The sequence below is a fragment of the Phascolarctos cinereus genome, unplaced genomic scaffold (assembly GCF_003287225.1).
Source record: "Phascolarctos cinereus isolate Bilbo 61053 unplaced genomic scaffold, phaCin_HiC Scaffold_5;HRSCAF=322, whole genome shotgun sequence".
Lineage (NCBI taxonomy): Eukaryota > Metazoa > Chordata > Mammalia > Diprotodontia > Phascolarctidae > Phascolarctos > Phascolarctos cinereus.
In genome coordinates this window covers 359414587-359437668 of record NW_027555958.1, presented here as the reverse complement: position 1 = coordinate 359437668, position 23082 = coordinate 359414587, and the positions used below count along the sequence as shown (strand labels likewise).

Here is a 23082-nt window from a genome sequence, read left to right as displayed (position 1 = left end):
GAAGAGAGCATTGAAAAAAAGCATTTTGAAATATAAAAAAATCTCTAAAATTAAAATTATTCAGCAGACCAATCAGATGGGGAAAATATTTACTGTAAACATTTAGACAAAGAAAGGTCTGACATCCAAAATCTTTAAGGAATTAACATACAATTATAAGACTCTACCAGATGTAGGGAACCTGCAGCCTCAAGGCTCTTAGGCCTTTAGGGCTGAATTTGAGGACTTAGAGGGCCACACATGACCTTGAGGCTGCAGGTTCCCCACCCCTGCTATACTCTCTAATAGAGCAATATTCAAAGGACATGAACTTATTGTGTGGGGTACCAATAAATTGGTACTCAGAGATATTAGCAAAAAGAATAGTTTGTTAATTGGCTTTCTCAAGAAAGGGCTCCCTCAGAGCACGCAAAAGATGGCACCAACTGAAGAGAGCCAGAGTGTGTTCGGCTCAGCAGATTACATAGATCCTAACTGCAATCCTCCCTCCCTCCCCCCCACTGGCTCTTCTTCCCATTGGCTGGGTTTCAAAGCTCAGTCTAAGCACGGCAACTTCTCCCCAGCACCAAGGACAAAAAGGGCACAAAACAGAATGGTTTGCTTCAACAACTAGGGAGGGGGCCTGAGGAGGGATAGAATCTGGGTGGACAGGATAGGGCTCTGTCACCTGATCTACTTGTGACTCTGCTTTCTCAGTGAGGCAGCTTCTGAGAAATGTAGGGAGGGGTCAGCTATACTGAGGGGGCTTCACTATTTCAGCATACCATTCATTATGAAGAAGGAAATGCAACCTGTTAATAATAATATGAAAAGCTGGGCAATTTTTTAATAATCAGACGTGCAAATCTTCAACCTAAGGTACCTTGTACCTATGCAACATAATAAATATTTATTTAACACTTATTGTGTACCAGACACTGTGCGGAATGCTGGGAATACAAATAGGACAAGAAAAGACAGTCTTTTGAGTGGTTATGGATCTCTTTTAGGAAATTCTTTAGAGTTCTGAGTCTTTGTGCAGTCAGCACAATGTCATCCCCAAATAGGAGCACCTAAAAGATTTTACCACCATGAGAAATCATTTTTCAATTTGTCCTCTCCTTTACTTTCACACCTGAGGATGAGGGAACAACTGCCAGCTGACCTCAGATCCTGAATTTCTTCAACAACTTCCATGTGGCCAGAAAAGCTTTAAAGGGACACTGAGTTTGTTTCTGAAATAAGAAGCTTGATTCTCTTCGCTTTTTATCTTTTCGTTATTGCTTTTAGGTTGGGGAAGTGTCAGTAGCCAGTTCCAATCACAGCCCCAAGTGGAGTCCGAGGGCTCTCAGTTCAAGCAGGGCTGGCTCCTCACCTGCCTTGGCTCCTGCAGCTACTGGCAAACTCTGTCATCGACTCCAGTTGCCGAATTTCTGGAGGCTCTTCCAACCAATGGAAGCTCATAAGGTAATAATCTGCTCCATTTTGTCTCTGATACTCATTCACCTAGGATCAGGAAAGAATAAATACAACAGATTAAGAAAAATACCAACTTCACCTAGGCAATTGGGTGGCTCATTGGATAGTGGGCTGGGCCTGGAGTCAGGAAGACCTGAGTTCAAATTTAGCCTCAGGCCCTTACTAGCTGTGTCAAATTGTGCAGGTCATGAAACACATTTGCATCCGTTTCTTTCTCTATAAAATGGGGATAATAATAGCACCTACCTCTTGGTGTTGTTATGAGGATCAAATGAAATAATAATTGTAAATCACTTAGTATAGCAACTGGCACATGGGAAATATAAATGTTAGCTATTATTATTGTTATTATTATTAATATTATTATCCATATGCTCAGAGACTGGGTGGAGAGTCTCCCCCAAATGACTGCTCACAGAAGTTCTTCCTACTCACTCAAAAGCTACTAGAGACTGAGGGTTCTTTCATTTTAGCTATGAGTAATAAGCCGACAGAACACAGTTAGAATATCTGTTCATATACTGAACCAGGGAAGGAAAGAGCCCCTCCAATATGCACTTCTGGAAACAAGCTCCAAGCCTCCATGTGAGTTGGTACCAAGCAAAGCATATTATTCATGCTTTAAGGACTGGGACCTTCCTTAGCCAGTGCTCCATTATGTAAGCACACTGAAGCAGCTACATAAATAATTCATAAATGATCAATCGATTGTTAGCATTACTGAATTTAATATTAAACCTAGTAGTTTCATAAATCCCCACAAGATATCCATTAGTATGACCATTTCTTCATAATAATTTCCTCAATTTTTAACGCACTTAACAGTCTCACTTTCCAAGTCAATTTAAATAAATTTTTCAAGTAATATGGCATGATGCAGAGCAACAAGTATTGTGTCATTATCAGTTAATGTTTATTGTTGCATGGCACTCTTATTAGTGCTAAAAGCTATGGAGATTTTATTTTGCTGTTTCTTTCATCTGATAGATTTATAATTCTTTTATAAAGGCTTTCAAGACTATGGAAGAGGGATTGTACTTGTTCTGCTTGGCCTCAAAGCACAGAATTAGGAGCAATAAATGAAAATAGATTTTGGTTTTATGCAAGGGAAGACTTTCTAATGATTCCACTGTCTAAAAGTAGAATAAGCAGCCTTGGGCATTAGTAAGTTCCCCCTGACTGGAAATTTTAAAACAAAGTCTGGATGACTAACTAATAGGTGGGTGAAGAAGGATCCTTTTTTAGTTATAACTTGGCTTAGAGGGCCACTGAGGTTCCCCTGACTAGTTCTGTGCTATTCTGTGACTCTAGAAAATATTTATTTTCATTTGAAGTTCCTTCACTGTCTATGATTATTATTATTATTTTTTGCTGTTCCTAGATTTCTCAAGTATCATCCAAATATTTTTTTTTCTGTAAAATGTAAAGTCAGACTAATACAATTGACAAGGAAGCATTTTTGAATGAATGAGGCACCATTATATAGTCTTTGGAGTCTTATGATTCTTACGGATAGAAGCAATACAGTATAATGGAAAAAACAAAGGATTAGTCATTAAAACTTAAGTTCTAGCCCAAATAATGCTACCAGTTAAAATAAGAAAGTCACCCCACCTCTCTGTGTTTCAGTTTCCTCTTCTGTAAAATGAAAGGCTTATATTAGCGAAGTGCCTGGCACATAGCAAGCACTTAATAAATGTTTATTGATTGATTGGTCTCAAGGCTCCTTTTATACTCTTAAAATTATTAAGCTTTTATTTATGTGCATTATATCTATCAATACAAATTAAAAATCAATATTATTATGAAAATAATTTTGCTCCCCCCCACCCAAGGATTCCTGGAATATACTTTGAGAATTGCTAGATTAGATAATCACTAAGGTTCTTTCCACATCTATGAATAGCTCTGTCTTTCCTCTCTACCTTTTTTGAGAAATACTAGAATAATTTCTTTCTTTGAATGAACATAACACCATCTTTCTATGTGATGTCACCAAAGAAACGTAAGTTATTGGACCAGTTGTTCAAACTAATTCCTTTAAATGCAGGATTTTCCCAGAGCACTTCAATTTAAATAAATTCTATGTTTATTGTCTAATATATTGTGGAGAATACTAAAGAGACTTTCTAAAACGGCATAATTCATGGAAAATCTCCTAATTGGCAGCAGAAGTGAAAAAAGAAAAGAAAAGAAATATAGAAAATATTTGGTTTTCTTTCTGATTTTTTTCTTTTTAGGATAGGCGTATAGTGGACTATGATTTATACTAAGTCACCTGACTAAGAGAACATTGGACTTGGAATCAGAGGCCCTAAATTTGAATCCTGGCTCTACTACTTACTTATATGACCTTTCTTGCAAGTCTCTCGATCTCCCTGAATCATACTTTCTTCATCTGTAAAAATGATAGGGCTGGACTATATGATTTCAAAGGTCCCTTTCAGCTTTCACATTCTATGAAATAAAAGTTATTCTTAGTGATTGTGCCAACATTTTTATTTTTAAATTTTTTAGTCTTCAAATACTTTATTTTTTAAGTAATATTTTATTTTTCCCCAATTACTTGTAAAAAGCAATTTTAACTTTTTTTTTAAGTTTTGAGCTCCAAATTCTATGCCTCCCTACCTCCTCTCCTCTCTCCCCTCCCTGAAATTATAGATTATACGTGTGCAATCATGTAAAACATTTCTATATTAGTCATTTTGTGCAAGAGGACTCAAACAAACAAAAAAAAAGAAAGTGAAAAATAGTGTGCTTCAGTCTGTATTCAGACAACATCAGTTCTTTCTCTGGAGGCAGACTACATTTTTCATCATGAGTCCTTTGGGATTGTCTTGTATTGCTGAGAATAGCTAAGTCATTCACAATTCTTCATCAGACAATACTGCTGTTACTGTGTACAATGTTCTCCTGATTCTGCTCCTTTCACTTTGTATTGGTTCATATAAGTCTTTCCAAGTTTTTCTGAAATTGTCCTGCTTATCATTTCTTATAGCACAATAATATTCCATTACAATCATATGCCACAATCTGTTCAGCCATTCCCCAGTTGTTGGACATCTCCTCAATTTCCAATTCTTTGCCACCTCAAAAAAGAGCTGCTATAAATATTAGTGTCCCATATCCTTTCCAACATTTATAATTTCCCTTTTTGGTCTTATTAGCCAATCTGATAGATATAAGGTGGTACCTCAGAGTTGTTTTAATTTCCATTTCTCTAATCAATGGTAATTTAGAGCATTTTTTTCCACGTGACTATAGATAGCTTTGATTTTTTCATCTGAAAACTGCTTGTTCATAATCCTTTGATCATTTATCAATTGGGGAATGACTTGCATTCTTATAAATTTGACTCAGTTCTCTATATATTTGAAAAATAAGACTTTGGTCAGAGATTCTTGCTGTAAAAAATTTTTCCCCAGTTTTCTGCTTTTTGGTTGCATTGGTTTGAGTTATGCAAAAAACTTTTTAATTTTATATAATCAAAATTATCCATTTTACATTTTCTAATGCTCTATATATCTTGTCTGCTCCTAAATGCTTCCCTTATCCATAGATCTATTTATATTTTTAGAGGAAAGTTTAAAGTAAGACATTTAAAGATATAAGCTCATCTGTAAATAATAGAGATTATATAGAAAATAAAGAAATATTAAGTAAAGTATATAAATTCACATGGCCTCCCTCTCCAACCTTCTTCACTCCATCAGGAACTTGGACTCTACCCTTCTTCCCCAGACTTTAATAGGTAAACCTTTTGCCTTACTTTGCCAAGAACCAGTTCTTCATGCCACTTCCCAGAGTCTCTTTGAAATGCTCCCAAGTAGGCACCCTCCTCTCTCCTTCATATACCCAGATTTCCTCTTCTCTCCTCTTTTCCACACCCCTTCTTGTGTGTAGTCTTCCCCCATTGTAATGTAAGCTTCTGGAGAACAGGGATTATCTTGTTTACTTATATTTATATTCTGTGCTTAGCACAGCTTCCAGCACATAGTAAGCACTTAATAAATGCTGCATCTATCTGTGTCTGTCTGTCTATGCAACTAACATTAGCCAGACAATGTCTAGCAGAGACTAAAGATACAAATAATTAAAATATAATTCTATGACAGAAATATGTGAAGGCAGTGATGAAGATTGTTTTTCCTATAATAGAAAACCAAGTCAAAGGGAAGGCACTGAATCAACAGTTGGATACGTTTATCTTAAGTACATCCCAGCAGTCTTTTTATTTTCCCTGTATAAAAAAAAAAAGACAGTGGGGTGGTCAGTAACTGCAATTGGAGTCAAACATGATCATATTGTGTTTTGTAATTTAAAAAGCATGATGCTGTCAGCTGTCCAGATATATCACTTTGGAGCTAGGACTTTGAGAAAGGAAACTCTGAAGCAGCTTTACTAGCAGCCATTAATCCTCACAAATAAGAGAGGAATAAAATGGCATGGATAGAATTGAGTGCATTCTTTGTGCCAAGGTCCCATGCTCTATATGCCCTAACCTCAGAGACAGAGAATCATTTACTGACCAACATTGTATCAGAAAGAAGGTGACCTATTAAGGAGGGAAGTAACAAACATGGATAGGTTATATTACAATAATTTAATTACAATGAGTATTACCAATTATAAAGTGTAATCAGTGAGGATTTCAGAAGGAGGAAGCAAGGTAGAGTGGAAAGAGCACTGGATTTGGAGTTGGAAGACATATATTCAGAGCCCTGCTCTATTATATACTTAGCTGTGTGACCACGGGCAATTCTTTTAAACAATTTGGGCCTAAGTTTACTGATAGAAAAAATGTCGGATTGAACTATATGATTCGTAAGGTCTCTATCAGCCCGGGATCCTATTATTGTTTCTGTGAATGAAAGGGATATATTTGATATGTCTGATTTGTCACAAATAGCCTTTTTAAAATTTCATTATACTGGAGCTAATTTAATTACCAACATAATTTATATTCTTTCCAATTCTGTGATAATTTATTCATTATTGTCAGCATCATCATTTCAAAGCAATTCAATAACTATTGAAGGACTTTGCAAAATATTGGGGGCAAGGAGAGGTACAAAGACGCTTCCGGCACCCTTAAGAAATAACCATCCTAGAACCAGGGGCAGCTGGGCAGAGTAGTAGGTAGTGTACTGGGCTCGGGATCAGGAAGTTTCTTCAAATCTGGCCTCAAACACTCACTAGTTGTGTGACTCTGAGCAAGTCACTTAACCTTGTTTGCCTTGGTTTCCTTATCTGTAAAGTGAACTGGAAATGGCAGGCCACTCCAGTATCTTTGCCAAGATAAGCCCAAATAGGGTCATGAAGACTTGGACACAACTGAACAAAATGCTGGAACTAGCTAAATGCATGGCATTGTACAGAGTGCTAAATTTTATAAATGCCTGTTGTTCTATAGATAAAGTAATGTTCGTCTTTATAGTTATTGTCACCATCATTATCATCATTATTATTTTACTGCTACTGTCTTACATGGGCATTTTATGATTTTCAAGGCATTTTAATAAAAGTTGTATTATGTCTTAGGAAAAAAGGATTTATGCAAGATAGTAATAAAGTCTTTAAAATAGAGCCCTGTCCATACTAGTTTCTGATCTACTCAAAGAAAGTAAATTCAAAAGTGCTGAGATGTTAAGCAATGAATAAAACAAGGGAATAAATAATTCAGTAAACATATTAATAAATATTTCAGTGCTAAATGGAGCCCTAGTTAATGTATGTTAGTATCTTAGTGAGTGAAATACTTTCGGTGTTTAATTGTGCCTGTTTTTTCCATGTTGTTTTTTAAGTATTCAATACTTTTGTTGCACTTGGAAAATTTTAAATTTGACTAATAAATTTGAATAAAGAGTTTTGAAGATTTTCCATAAATGAATACGTTAATGGTATGTTAATGACACACGGTCTATCCAAACACATAAAGATACATACCTACAGTTTTTAGTATACTCCAGATCAGACTCTTGTACTGGGTACAACTTGGCCCAAGTTGCCATGGCTACGTTCTGAACCAAAATTATAAGAAAATTAGCATTTTTTCATTCTACATCTACCTTCCTGATATGATCTTTTAAAAGCCATCTGCAAATATAATTTTTATGAAGGAGATTATATATGCAAATATATACACATATATGCATACACACGTTATATATAAACATACACATAGCCATAGGTAGGGGTGTGCTGGTAAAATGTTTTAGAACCTACACAATCAAGTAAAACAATAAACCAAGTCATGATCTGTAGCATATGCTGATTTCTGAGGTATGAATACTCAAACTGAAAATTTAACAATTAGCTCTCTCAGGAACTGATTTGAACTTGCTCTAGTAGACCCCTTGTGAACTTCATAGTTAACCAAATTCTGTGCACTTTTTTTTGCCCGGGGACTTCCCTATGTCTGGAGTATACTCTCTTCTCATCTCCACCTTTTAGAAAGGGGTCCCTTTATAGCACAGCTAAGGCCTTTCCTGATCCTCCCGGGTATTTTTGTTGTTCAGTTGTTTTTCAGTTTTGTCTGACTCTTTTCTTGGCAAAGACGCTGGAGTGGTTTGCCGCTTCCTTTTTGAGCTGATTTTACAGATGAGAAAACGGAGGCAAATAGGGTTAAATGGCTTGCCCAGGATCATATAGCTAGTCTAAGGCCGTATTTGAACTTGGGTTTTCCTGACTCCAGAGCCAGCACTCTATCCGTTGTTCTGGTTGTTAGTGCTCCATAATCCGACCCTTTACTACCTTTCCCTCCTTTCCTGGCTCCTCAAATATTACTTTTTCGACATGCTCCGTCATCTAGCCCCATTTCTCTCATCATCTCTTTCAATTTTCCATTTTCTGTTGAGGACACCACCAAGTTTCCAGTCACCCAGATTTGCAGCCTTAGTTTATCCTCGATCCCTAACTCTCCTTCACCCCAAATATCTAGTTAGCTGCCAAATTTTAGTGTTTCTCCTTCCATAGCATCTCTTATCTCTATCTCCTCTCCACTGAAATGGCCACTGCCCTATTTTAGGCCCTTATCGCCTCTCATTTGAATTATTATACCACAGCCTCCTAACTGGTCTCTGGTATCTCTTGTCTCTAATTAAACCTTCTATAAAGCTGTCAAAAGGATTTTCCTAAAGTGAAAATTTGATCATGTCATTCTTCCATTTAATAAACTCTAATGGCTCTCTATTACCTCTAGGGTTAATTTTAAATTCCTCAGTTTAGCTTTCAAACTATTTCATAACCTGGTCCCAACTTACCATTCAAACATTATATATTATTCCCCTTCCTTCTATGGTCCAGCCTTTTCGTGATGTTCCCCATACATTCTATCTCTTGTCTCTGCACTTTGCCGATGGCTGTCCCCTTTTCTTGAATAAATGTACTTCCTCTTCACCTCTGTTTCTGAGAAGCCTTTCTCAGTTCCCTTTGAGTTACTGCAAAACTCAAATGTCAGGGCAGCCGGGTGGTGCAGTGGCCCTGGAGTCATTGAGTTCAAACTCAGCCTCAGACACATGATACTAGTTGTGGGACCCTGGGGCAAGTCACTTAACCCTGACTGGTTCACCAAAAAACAAAACAAAAAAGCCCCACAAAACCTCAAATGTCACTTTCTAAATGAGGCCCTTCCTGATCCTCCCAGTTGCTAGGGTCCTTCCTTTCTCCCCAAGTTTGTCCTGTATTTATGTGTGTGTGTGTGTGTGTGTGTGTGTGTGTGTGTGTGTGTGTGTGTGTGTGTGTGTTCTCTCTCCCAATATAAGAATCTTGAGGACAGGAACTATTTTGTATTTGTCTTTGTGTCTCCAGCGACTAGCATAGTGCTTGGCACTTGTCAACTGATGACTGTCAATTGGTTGTTTCTTTTGGCAAAAATGGAGTTACCAAACTATACTTCTTTGTCTCTTGGGTCTGGGGGAACACTTCCTCCAACTGGTTATCTGGTACGCTCATTTGCTTATATTTCATTGCCAAGCATCTTTTCTTTTTCCCCCAGGGAAGGACACTAAAGGGTGCATCATCCTTATGGTTACTCAAGTTGGGTGTTTCATATTCTACACCGTAAAATCATAGATTTAGATTTTAAACCTTGTTGTTCAGTCATTCAACTGTGTCCAAGTTTTCATGACCCTGTGTGGAGTTTTCTTGGCAAAGATACTGGAGTGGTTTACCATTTCTTTCTCTAGTAAGGTAAACAGAAGTTAAGTGACTTGCCCAGGATCACACAGCAAGGAAGCATCTGGAGGTAGGATTTGAACCCAGTTCTTTTTGAATCCATGTCCAGAATACTGTCCGCCAAACCACACAGCATCCATAGAGATAAACTGTTTTTTAGTAAGCTAAGGAAAAATAATTACCACATTCCCCCACTCCCCTTACTTTCTGTGCACACCATCCAAGAACAAAAACTTCTAGGATATGGGCCATGTGCTGCTTCCTCTTACATCTTGCCCTCTGTTCTTCCTATACAGTGTTTCCATTTCTGTTCAAAGATCCATGCCAAAGGCAACGAGGACCTTGGATGTTGCTGTGTCAGTAAATAAAAAGCCCAGTAGTATTGGTTTTATTTTGTGACGCAATGGAATAGGACGTGAAATACATTAGAACAATATTGCCTAAAACATAATTAATAGGGGATGTCTTCAGGCTTCTACTAATCAGAAGAGAAGGGATAGCATTTCTGAAAACTTTTTATTAAAACAGTCTCTAATCAGATTTTGCTTATGGCAAGACTTGTAGCAAATCACTTTGACTTCTTTGGTTTCCTTGTCCATAAAATGAGGGATTTGGACTAGAGGATTTCTCAGATCCTTTCAGTTAATGATCTTATGATTCTGATTCTCTGGCTGTCAGCACGAGTGCCCCATGTCTGCGATTTAGGGAATAGGGATGGCCACTAAGGGCACTCACCCAATCAATGGAGACATGAGGTGCTTTGAGTCATGGATCAAATCACCGCTGAATCTTTGCTGTCTTAGCAGCTCTTTGAGCCTTGAAACACTGCCAGAATCTCAGTGTTTTTAGGATAGGCAATGCCCTCCCTATCACTGATTTGCTGACCAGATCTCTTTTCCCTCCTACAGTTCCCTCCCTCCCCCCCCAACCATTATTAGTTGACTTCAAGGTAAATATAAGCCAAAAAATTTATATGGCTTCCAAAAAATCTGCTGCAATATTAGGCAGCATTAATAGCTGTATGATATCCAGAACAAGTTAAATTATAGTCCCACTTTACTCTTCAGTAGTCAGACTACATTTAGAGTAGTGAATTCAGGTTTGAAAGCCACAATTTAAGGAAAATGTTGACAAACTGGAATGTATCCAGAAAAGAGTATGTAGGTATAAGTGAGAACATATAGAGAACTATTAACAGGACCAGGTGATGTTTAATCTGAAGCAGTAAGACTTAGTAGGCAATGGTAACAGTCTTCAAATCTTTGAAAGGCTTCCCTATAGAAGAGGACTTTGCCTTATTCTGTATAATTCCAGATGACAGAATTAGGACCAGTGAGTGGCAGTTAGAAAAGGAGGCATCTGTTACCTCAATAGAAAACCCTCCAAACAATTAGAACTGTCCAGAGTACCACAGAATACTTTCTTAGGATGTTCACCTGTACTTCCTGTACTTCTCCCCGGCCAAAGTTAATTCTTGAGTGGAAGGCCACTGTTGCTCTGAACTTTGGTAGCCCTCTTCTCCAGAACTCTGTCTAGTGGCCTGGAACCGTGAGAGTTTCATTGGCTTGCTCTGTTGAGGTTAAGTCTATTTCTACAGCAAAGCTCTTTGCTGTTTGACTTAGAAAAGATTTTTTTTTGTTGTTCTTACATCACTTGTTTTCCCTCCTGTCTGGTGACCACTAGAGGGCGCAGTGACCTATTCAAGTACAATTATTTGCTTGTTGTCCTTTCCTTCAAAGGCTTCCTCAAGTCCCCTGGTAAGAGTCACTTCTTCCAATAAGCTGCATAAGATTCCAACAGGAATAACCTCTTCTAGGTATTCTCGACATAGGCTGGCATTCTTTCACTTAGTCACTGGACTTTCCTTGCTTATCAGCAAAAGACATTATTGGCCAGTTGCTTTACCTTGTTGAAGGCTGGGGATACACAGATGAATAAGAAAACAGTCCCTGCCCTCAAAGAGCCTACATTCTCCTTGGGGGAAATAATATATACATAGATAAGGAAATCTGCTATAGATACAGAATAAATATAAAGTAATTTGGTGGTGGTAGAGAGAGAATTACAAATTGGGAGGATCAAGAAGGCCTCAAGGAAAAGATGGCCCTTGGGGGCAGCTAGGTGGCGCAGTGGATAGAGCACTAGGCTCTGGATTCAGGAGGACCTGAGTTCAAATCCAGCCTCAGACACATAACACTTAGTAGCTGTGTAACCCTGGGCAAGTCACTTAACCCCATTGCCTAGCAAAAAAAAGAAAAAAGAAAAGAAAAGATGGTCCTTGAACTAAGTCTTGTATGGCACTAGAGATTCCAAGAAGCAGAAATGAAGAGGGAGAACATTACAGGTATAGGGGGCAGCCTGTGGTAAACTTTCTGAATTTTAATTACTCATCTATATAATAATGTTCACCAAATTGACCTCATAGGGTTGTTTTGAGCTTATAAGGTACAAAAATCATTGCATAAATGTGAGGTGAGCATTTATAAGAACTTCGTACTAGAGTGAAAGTCATAAAAGTGAGGCAGCATAGAAAACCTAAAAAAAAAATGAATCAATCAACAAGCATTTATTAAGCATCTACTGTATAGTTAGGTGATGCTGTGGAAATAGTGCTGGCCCTGGAGTCAGAAAGACCTGAATTCAAATATGACCTTGGACATTTACTATCTGTGTGAATGAACCTGGGCAAGTCACTTAATCTCTGTTGGCCTCAGTTTCCTCATCTGTACAAGGAGGATAATAATAGCACTCACCTCCTAGGGTTGTGGTAAGGATAAAATGAGGTAACATTTAATGCCCTTTGTAAACCTTAAAGAGTTCTGTAAATGGGAGCTATTTATTATTATTATTATATACCAGGAAAAAGGTTAGGCATTGGTGATACAAACAAAAAAAGTGAAATAATCCCTGTTCTCAAGGCAGGCACTCCAGTAACAATGATGGTATTGATTTGATTGCTGTGCTTAGAACAGTAGCTATAGGTAGAAAAGAGGGGAGGTGTTATAGGTACGGTAGGAGGGCAGGTGCAAAATGCCTGCTTTGAGTAGGACCTGGTACTGACTCGGATGGCTTTATAAAATGTGAATCGTGATCTATGCCTGGCTACATATAGTGGACTGAGATGAATTTTCACTTGCTTGCTCATCAGAACAGCTCTGGCCCGACATATAGTCCTGAAGGAGAGTGAATTAATCTCTCTGGGGTTAGGGAGTAGATCTCTGCAGGCTGGGGTCTACAGGGTTATTATTCCTGGTGGGGGAAGAGGGCAGCAACATGGTAGATAGTAAGCCATCCATGCTAGCTAGACCTTGGTGTTCAGGTGGGTGGCAGTTTGGGAGCACAGGGTTGGGGTGGGGAGATGTGATTCCTAATCTCAGCTCTGCCATTAACTTGCCATAAGATCCCTGTTAAATTACTTGATGTTTTTGGGCCACAGTTTTCTCATTGATCAAAAAAGAGGGGGGGATTACATGATACTTAAGAATCACACCACCATCATCATCGTGATAAAGGTAATGAGAATAGTAATAATAATAAATGACATTTGTATGATGCCTTAAGGTTTACAAAATACTTTGCATAGTCTCTTTTGATCTTCACGACAATCCTGGGAGGTAGGTGCTATCATTATGTCCTGTTTATAGATGTGGAAACTGGGTTAGAGAAGTGAAGGAATTTGCCCACAGTCACACAGCTAATAAGTATTAGAAGCAGGATTTGAATCAAGGTATTCTGACTCCTGATCTGTGCTCCCTCTAAATTCTGTGACTCAAGAAGGTTCAGATAAAAGTACCGTGCTAATGAGACTAAGCACATAGACCATGTAAGCTTTGATCTGATTTGTCTCACAGCCAACAGGAGGTACCCCTGAACTCAGGAGGCTATTTTAAAAACATGTGCCCTTAGTTACATGTAATTTAATGCAGTACTGTCAAACTCCAATAGAAACTGATCCCTGCAGGCTCATATTGACTTAGAAAGCCACAAATTAACACTATCTGTCATAGGGTGTTTTTATTTAATTTTTTAAACATTTCCCAATTACATTTTAATCTGAGTTTTGCAGGCCAAGAGTCTGACACCTCTGGTTGTCAAATCTATCATTGGTATTGGAGGAATAACTCAGGTGTGTTAAGCTGCTAATGGGTCAGTACAGCCACCTTTACATACTAAAGACAGAACTTATAACCTCATTAATTTCTCATATTTAGCTAAACACCAGCCCTAACTTAGGATCTACTAATTTGTAAAAATATTAATATCTTGCATGTAAAAATCTCATACATCATGAGGTCACAGCCTTGCCTTCTTTGTCAAACTATTTGTCACACTTCCAGCTGAGTCCTAGTTGTGCCAGGGAAAATGAATTCCTTCCTCTGAAATATTAATTACTATGAAGCAATATTTTTGTATTGCAGGGTCTTGGAAGAGAAGATATTGCTTTCTCACCTCAGTTGCTCAGGTTTACTCTGACACATCTCCCTCTGAGAATGCAAAAGCCAAGAGTTGCTAGGAGACCAGAAGCCTGAGGTGACAGCAGTATATCCGTAGGTTGCAGGATCCAGGTAGCTGAGACCAGCTGACAAATAAATGGGTAAGAAAAGATACTTCTTAGAGCCCTGATCTTTTTTTTATGACACAGAATTCAATTTATCTCAACAAATATTCATTAAATACCTTTTACATATGAGGCATGAAGCTAGGAAATAAGGCAAAAAGTGAGAGAAGTAGATGTGGGGATGTGCATAGGAAATTAACAAGGAAGGTAGGAAGAGCATACATGAAAGTGTCTTGTGACCCTGTATAAGTGATTGTACCTCTCTGGGCCTCACTTTCCCCGTTTGCAAAAACAAAGGGGTTAGAATTTCACTAGATCTCGGATCTCCTTCTAGCCCTTCTATGAATCAATTACTCTGATGAATTTAAACATATCTTTCATATACTTTGTGTCAGAAACTTGAACAAAATCCTGCCAAATTCATATTGCAAAAACAATGCTCTTTGAGGTCAGGAGCTCTTTCATTTTTATCATTGAATCCCCAGTATCTGGCACATAGTAGGAGCTTAATAAATGCTTCCTAGTTAATTTATTGAGTAATAAATAGGTCATGCTTATATCATGCCTTGAGGTTTACAATGTGCTTTCCCAACAACAGTCCCAGGAGGCAGGTAGTGCAAGTATCCCTATTTTACAAATGAGGAAACTGAGGTACAGGGAGACTAACCAACTTTCCCCGGATCACTCAGGATACATCAGAGATAGGACTATGAGAGAAATGATTATTTCTCCCTCATATTAATAATAAATTATTGAATTAGGACCAGGATTTTTGCAGAAATCTGTAGATTGTTCAGTCTCTGAAGGACATTGCTAATAATGAGATTGAATTAACTTTCTCCTCAAATCGTGTTCAGACCCTACCCAACCTAACATGGAATTTAATCTAAGGTGGGGAAGCCCATTGTGTTCTACATGGGTAAGGGTGAGATTAAATTCTTTGATTAGGTTGTCCAAGGCTGAGCAATTCAGAAGTAAATTACATAATCAAAGTTATATCTCTCAGCCCCTCTTTAGAATATGAACACCTCTTAATTGTAATATTCATTCTCTGTTATTAATTGTTAACCAATCAGAGTTGATTGTCACCCTCAGGAACACCGATTCTTCCAGGGGCATATAAAAAGTGAGGCCTTTGCCATGTTTCATTTATCTTTGGCATTTGAGAGTGTCACTAACCCATTTTATTGGTAATATGCTGGCATTTTAATAAAATGATAAATTACGCCTCTTGAACTTTTTAAACATCACAGTTAGAACTCAGGTCATCTACTCCAGCATATCGCTTCATTCTGAGGTTATTTAGCTAGGAGGTGCGGTAGATGGAGGGCTAGACCTGGAGTCAGGAAGACCTGAGTTCAAAATCAGCCTCAGATATTAGTTGTGTGACTCTGGGCAAGTTTCTTAACTGCTGTCTGCCTCAGTTTCCTCATCTATAAAATGGACATCATAATAGTAGCTAGCTCCCAGGGTTGTTGTGAGGATCAAATGAGATAAAATTTATAAAAGGCTTTGCCAACCTTAAAGTGCTATATAAGTGCTAGCTATTATTATGTAGGGATATGTACATCATTGGAAAAATCATCTGTTGGAAAAATGAAAGTGCACTTTAATTATGGACTCTCCTTTGTAAGCAGAGACAGCTGTTAGGAAAATGGAAATAATGTGCTGAAAGGCATTGATTAACGAAGGCTCTAAGTCCAGCCTTCCACTGAAGTCTGATGTCTCCTGGAGGCAGAGAAGCAAACTTGTGTCCCTCGAGACTATGCCAGAAAGGCACAGGCCCTGGGCAACTTATGCCAAGGGAGAAACATTTTGCTTGAGCCATGTGACAGGTGGCTAATAACTGGGAGATCAGCTGTTCCTGGAATGAACAACGATCACTTTGACTTTGATGGGAATTTCCATAGACATCCAAGCTAATACCCTGATAATGCAGAGCTCTATATTCACTTCATCTTTTTATCAAATACAGCTGGCTGTGGATTATGCCTGTTACAATAGGCATATTATCAATTATTAATGACTAACATTTATATTGTGCCTTACATCTTACATATATTGGCTCATTTGATCCTCAAAACAATACTGTCAAGTAGGTACTATTATCACCCTTATTTTACAGAGGAGGAGACTTATGATGGAAGAGATTAAGTTTCACTTGGCTAATACGGGTCTGAGGCAAGATTTGAACTTGGGTCTTCTTGATTCCAGATTTATCACTATATATTATGCCTCCTACTGAAAAGAGTGTTTGACTAGATACTAAGAAGTTCTAGCCCTGACTCCATTAGTTGCTTAGCTGTATAACTTTGGATGGTAGCTAGATGGCTCAGTGGATATGATAGAGTGCCTTCCCTGGAGTCATGAAGATCCAAGTTCAAATATGACCTCAGATACCTAGCTGTGTGATCCTGGGCAAATCGCTTAACCTTGTTTGTCTCATTTTCCTCATCTGTAAAATGATGTGGAGAAGGAAATGGCAAACCACTCCAGTGTTTCTGCCAAGAAAATTCCAAAAAGGGGTCACAAAGAAATGGATACAACTGAAATAACTAAACAAACAAAAAAATAACCTTGGACAAGTCATTTAATCTCTTTGGGTCTTACTTTCCTGATCCGTAAAATAAGAGGGCTGGTCTACGATAAGTCCTTTTCCTTTCTAGCTTATACACTATTGAGAATGGAGGGCAGCAGTGACCAAGCAAATTCCAAAAAGTATTTGACTTTGAAATGCATTATGTGATTTTTATTTCTCTTAAAAGACTTGCCTTTATAATTGTTTTTGGATGACTGTGGATTGCTTTACACTCAAGGATAGCCTTCTTCAACATGGGCCCTTTCTTTGTGTTTTCCCTTCTAAATGCTGTTTACTTAAAATCTCACAGTCAGCGAGTTTCCAGATTCTTATTTCCTTCTGTCAAACAACACTGACTGTCCACTGAAAGCCTTGCCAAATCTGACAAGCCCAAAGCACATACTTTACAAATAAGACCCAAAGCTGAGACCTCTGCACGTACACTATTCCTCATTCAGAACACCACGATTGATCATAATTATGATTTCTGTTTACATAGTTCTTTACAGTTTACAAGGTACTTTCCTTCCAACAAACTGTAAGCTAGGCAAGTAAACTATTATTCTCTCCCTCCTCCACCCCATTTTATATACAAGGAAACACTGAATCACCCACAATCATATAGCCCATAATTGCAGGCAGCTAGCTAGTGCAATGGATAGAGTGCTGGGCCTGGAGTCAGGTAGATCTGAATTCAGATTTGACCTTACACACTTTACTAGTTGTGTGACCCCCTGCAAATCACTTAACTGCTGTTTGCCTCAGTTTCCTCAACTGTAAAAAGGGCATGATAATAATAGCGCTTACCTAGCAGTGTTGTTGTAAGGATCAAATGAAATGATATTTATAAAGTGCTTAGCACAATGCTGGCACATAGTAGGCACTCAGTAAATGCTTATTCCTTTTCTGGGGCGGCTAGGTGGTGCAGTGGATAAAGCACCAGCCCTGGATTCAGGAGAACCTGAGTTCAAATCTGGCCTTAGACACATAACACTTAGTAGCTGTGTGACCCTGGGCAAGTCACTTAACCCCACTGCCTAGCCAAAAAAAAAAAAGTTCTAGCCCTACCACCCCCTTTCCTGTTTTACCATAACTGATAGGATCAGGACTGCAAGCCAGGCATCCAGACTCTAACCCGGCCTTCTTTTAATTACAGCCATCATAATCTAGAATAAATTGTATTTCATTACAAAGTGATTGATCAAAGAAAACAATCCTTTACATTACAGCAGGGTATCAAGTGTTGGATGTGGAATTAGGAAGCCTGGGTTCAAATCCTTCCTTAGATATTTACCGATTCTGTTACCATGGGCAAACCATTTAAATTGTCGGAGCCTTGGTCTGCTCTTCTAATGAAATGGGGATAATGAAAACAATACTATTTGCCTTATAGGGTTATTGTGAAGAAAGAACTTTGCAAGTCTTGAAGCACTCTAAAAATGTGATTTGCAACAGTTTTAACCCTGGTATCAGGGAAAAAAAAAACCCAACACTCTTCTTCCCATCCTATCCTAAACTATTGTGTGATAGGTGCCTAATGGCTAGTGCAAAGGTGGGAACCTGCAGCCTCGAGGCCATAGGTTCCTCACCCCAATAGTGTTTTTCACCCTTGGAAGTCAAGGCCATTTTTTCTTGTAGGAGTGAAGCAGCCCCTAGCTTCCCTATTGTCTGTCTACTAAACCCTTTGCTTTTGACTTGTACTAAATTGCTTGTTCAGAAACTGCACATTTGAGAGCGCCGGCCCTGAAGCCAGGAGGACCTGAGTTCAAATCCAGCCTCAGACCAAACACTTGACACTTACTAGCTGTGTGACCCTGGGCAAGTCACTTAACCCCAATTGCCTAAAAACAAAAAACAAAAACAAAAACAAACAACAAAAAAGAAACTGCACAATTGGAGGCAAGAGCAGCAGCAACAACAAGGCTAGCATTGGGAAAAAGCACGCCCTGGAATGATGTAACCTCTTCAGGATGTGGGGCCATTGGATTACATGAGGCTCTGACATCAGCTGGAGATTTCTGGGAATGAAGCCACGAGCTAGTCTTGCCGGGCAGACACTGGGATTTGTCATCACTAGGAGAGAGAAAACAAAAGCATTGACACTGTTTCTACTTCCAAAGCCTTCTTGGCCAGATCACCAAAGGGAGAAAGTCTTGATACCAGCTTTCATGTTTTATTAATTATGACACCTTCCGCCTTTGAGCAAGTTTAGAATTTTTGTGAGGTAAGGGATGCTGGGGAGTTCTGCAGTTCATCTCCCTGTTTCTAGGAAGTACTATAACAAAAAAGCTAGATGTTTACATTTTTATAAAAACCGTCTAGAGACTTAACATAACTTCCCTTGATAAATGACTCCAATGTGTTATCTTCTACTTCTAAAGTCCTATGGTTCTCAAAGTGAAACCATACCCAGACGGAAGCTGGTACAGTGGAAAAGATAGTAAAAATGGAGTCAGATAACCAGGATTCAATTCTGGCTTTTCTACTTACTACTTGCATGACCTTAGGCAAATAAATCACTTAGCTGGTCTGGACCTCAGTTTCCTCACCTATAAAAATGAGGGGATTGAACTTGATGGCCTTAGGGTTCCTTCTAGCTTTAAATGTATGATCCTATAATACCTTGGAGGGACCTCATGGATGTACAAAAATTGGTCTGTACAAAAGCTGTAGAGGTTATTCAAATTTCCCCTATAGTCAGGAAGTCTTTTCTAATATCTGAGTGAAATGTTTCTCCTCTTTCACAAGGGAGGGAGAAGGAGATAACAGGCCAAACTTGGAGGAAAGTACAAACTCCAAGACCATCTGGCTTCACTGGTTTGTTTCTACCAAACAGAATGCACACTGGAACAATCATTTCTAGTCCTTGTTTCTCTTGCAAAGGGTCCTCAAGAGGCTTTGCATAGAAAGATTAGTATCTGTCAGCCTCCATATTAACCTTTGATATCCTCCATTTCAATAACTTATCATAGATAAAACGTTGTTGGTACTAAGTTACCACTGGCTCCTATCCATCTTTATTTCACATCCCACCCCCTCTCACTATGTGCCCAGACAGTTCTAGGTAAAAAAAAAATGTCTGTTTCATAGTCAAAGTTCATAAACTAACTTGTAACCAATGATTTGTTCATTACTGTCTTAACATTTCTGATCTGAACCTAATGATCTGTTTGGAAAACAGGCTGGTACCATCACAATGGGCTAGATTGTAAAAAGATAGCTTGCACTTGGATTTGCATTTCCTCCTCCTTCCTTCTCCCTCCTCCTTCCTTCTCCCTCCTCCTCCAGATCCCTAGCTCTTAGTAGTTTTTGTTTGAATTATTATTCTTTTGAATATCCTTTTGGATCTTCTAAGAACCCCTAGCAATTCATTAGAGTCAAACTGTGAGAAAAATTATTATTAAATAACCAATTATTGGGGAGATCCAGGGTCTTTCCCCCTTCCTCTCTCCTCATTCTCTACAGGGCTAAGTCAGCATCTGAAGGACATTGCTGATAATGAGATTGGATTAACTTTCTTCTCAATCTTGTTCAGACCCCACCCAAATGGGGAGACCCTTTGTGTTCTACTCAGGCTTGGGTGGATGGGTATATCCTTTGCCTAGATTGCCAGAGGCTGGGAGTAGTCTGGAAACAGAGAGTAATCAAAGTTAAGTCTCCCAGTCTCTCATTAGAATGAGTCCACCACTTATTATAATATTCATCCTTCTTATTAATTGTTAAGCAAAACAGAAACCACATGATTATCTCAATAGATGCAAAAAAATCCTGACAAAATACAACACCTATTCCTATTAAAAACATTAGAGAGCATAGGCATAAATGGAGTCTTCCTTAAAATGATAAGTGGCATCTACCTAAAACCTTCAGCAAGCATCATATGTAATGAGGATAAGCTAGAAGCATTTTCAATAAGATCAGAGGTGAAACAAGGATGTCTACTATCACCACTGTTGTTCAATATTGTACTGGAAATGTTAGCTTTAGCAATAAGAGAAGAAAAAGAAATTGAAGGTGTTAGAATAGGCAAAGAAGAAACAAAGCTATCACTCTTTGCAGATGACATGATGATATACTTAGAGAATCCTAGAGAATCAAGTAAAAAACTACTTGAAATAATAAACAACTTTAGCAAAGTTGTAGGATATAAAAATAAACCCACAAAAATCATTGGCATTTCTATATATTACCAACAAAGAGTTCGAGTGCAGATCAAAGCATACTATGTGCTCTTTTTTTCCTTCTGTTTTGTTTCCTCTTTCTTGTAGTTCCTTCTATTGGCTCTAATTCTTCCTTACAACCTGACTAATGTGAAAATATGTTTAATAGGAATGCATATATAAAGCCTACATCAGATTGCGCCCCATCTGGGGAAGGCAGGTGGGGAGGGCGGGGGAGAAAAATTTAAAACTTAAAAGCTTATGGAAGTGAATGTTGAAAACTAAAAATAACAAAAAAAGCCCAACAAAGCCCAACAGCAAGAGATAGAAAGAGAAATTCCATTTAAAGTTACTGTAGACATTATGAAATATTTAGAAGTCTACCTGCCGAAACAAACTCAGGAACTATATGAACACAACTACAAAACACTTTTCACACAAATAAAGTCAGATCTAAATAATTAGAAAAACATCCGTTGCTCATGGGTAAGCCAAGCTAATGTAATTAAAATGACAATTCTACCTCAGCTAATTTACTTATTCAGTGCCATACCAATCAAACTACCAAAAATTATTTTATAGAGCTAGAAAAACAAGATTCATTTGGAATAACAAAAGTCCAGAATAACAAGGGAACTAATGAAAAGAAATGCAGGGGAAGGTGGCCTAGCCATTCCAGATCTTAAATTGTATTATAAAGCAGCAATTATCAAAATTACTTGGTACTGGTAAAGAAATAGAGTAGTGGATTAATGGAATAGGTTAGGCAGATCAATGGAATTAAAGACACAGTAGTCAATGACTATAGTAATGTACTATTTGATCAACTCAAAGACCCAGCTTCTAGGATAAGAACTCACTATTTGACAAAAAAACTGCTGGGGAAACTAGAAAAGAGTATGGCAGAAACTAGGCATAGACCAAAATCTTACACCATGTACCAAAATAAAATCAAAATGGGTTCACAATTTAGATATAAAGGTTGATACTATAAGCAAACTGGGAGAGCAAAGAATAGTTTACCTGTCAGATTTACAGAGAACAGAAGATTTTATGACCAAACAAGAGATAGACAACATTACAAAATGCAAAATGGATAATTTTGGTTACATTAAGTTGAAAAGTTTTTGCACAAACAAAGCCAATGCAACCAAGATTAGGAGGGAAGCAGAAAACTGGAAAAGAATTTTTATAACCAGTGTCTCTGATAAGGGCCTCATTTCTAAAATAAATAGAGAACTAAGTCTAATTTATAAGAATACAAGTCATTCCCCAATTGATAAATGGTCAAAGGATATGAACAGGCAGTTTTCAGATGAAGAAATTAAAGCCATCTATAGTCATATGAAAAAATGTTCTAAATCACTATTGATTAGAGAAATGCAAATCAAAACAACTCTGAGGTACCACATTACACCTATCAGATTGGCCAACATGACAAAACAGGAAGACAACAAATGTTGGAGAAGATGTGGGAAAGTTGGAACACTAATGCACTGTTGGTGGCATTGTGAAATGATCCAACCATTTTGGAGAGCAATTTGGAACTATGCCCAAAAGGCTATAAAAATGTGCTTACCCTTTGACCCAGCAATAGCACTTCTAGGGCTGTATCCCAAAGAGATCATACAAATGGGAAAAGGACCCACATGTACAAAAATATTTATAGCAGCTCTTTCTGTGATGGCAAAGAATTGGAAATTGAGGGGATGCCCATCAATTGGGGAATGGCTGAACAAGTTGTGGTATATGAATATATTGGAATACTATAGTACTATATAACTAGTGCTATAAGAAATGATGAGCAGGTAGACTTCAGAAAAACCTGGAATGACTTGTATGGATTTGAGTGAACTGAGCAGAACCAGGAGAACATTGTACACAGTAACGTTGTGAGATGACTAACTTGGATATACTTAGCTGTTCTCAGCAATGCAAGGATCTAAGACATCTCCAAAATTCTCATGATGGAAAATACTATCCGAATCCAGAGAAAGAACTATAGACTTTGAGTGCAGATCAAAGAATACTATGTGCTCTTATTTTTCTTCTGTTTTGTTTTGTTTCCTCTTTCTTGTAGTTCCTTCTATTGGCTCTAATTCTTCCTTACAACATGACTAATGTGAAAATATGTTTAATAGGAATGCATATAT

At 38.1% G+C, this 23082-nt stretch overlaps 1 long non-coding RNA gene across 1 annotated transcript; it reads right to left on the bottom strand.

The window, feature by feature from the left end:
* Positions 1-847: 847 nt before the first annotated feature.
* Positions 848-22025, bottom strand: LOC144457795 (uncharacterized). Its single transcript, XR_013487302.1, has 2 exons — positions 14083-22025; positions 848-1485 (listed from the first exon to the last, which is right to left on the bottom strand). It is a non-coding gene; the product is annotated as an uncharacterized LOC144457795 (long non-coding RNA).
* Positions 22026-23082: the final 1057 nt, after the last annotated feature.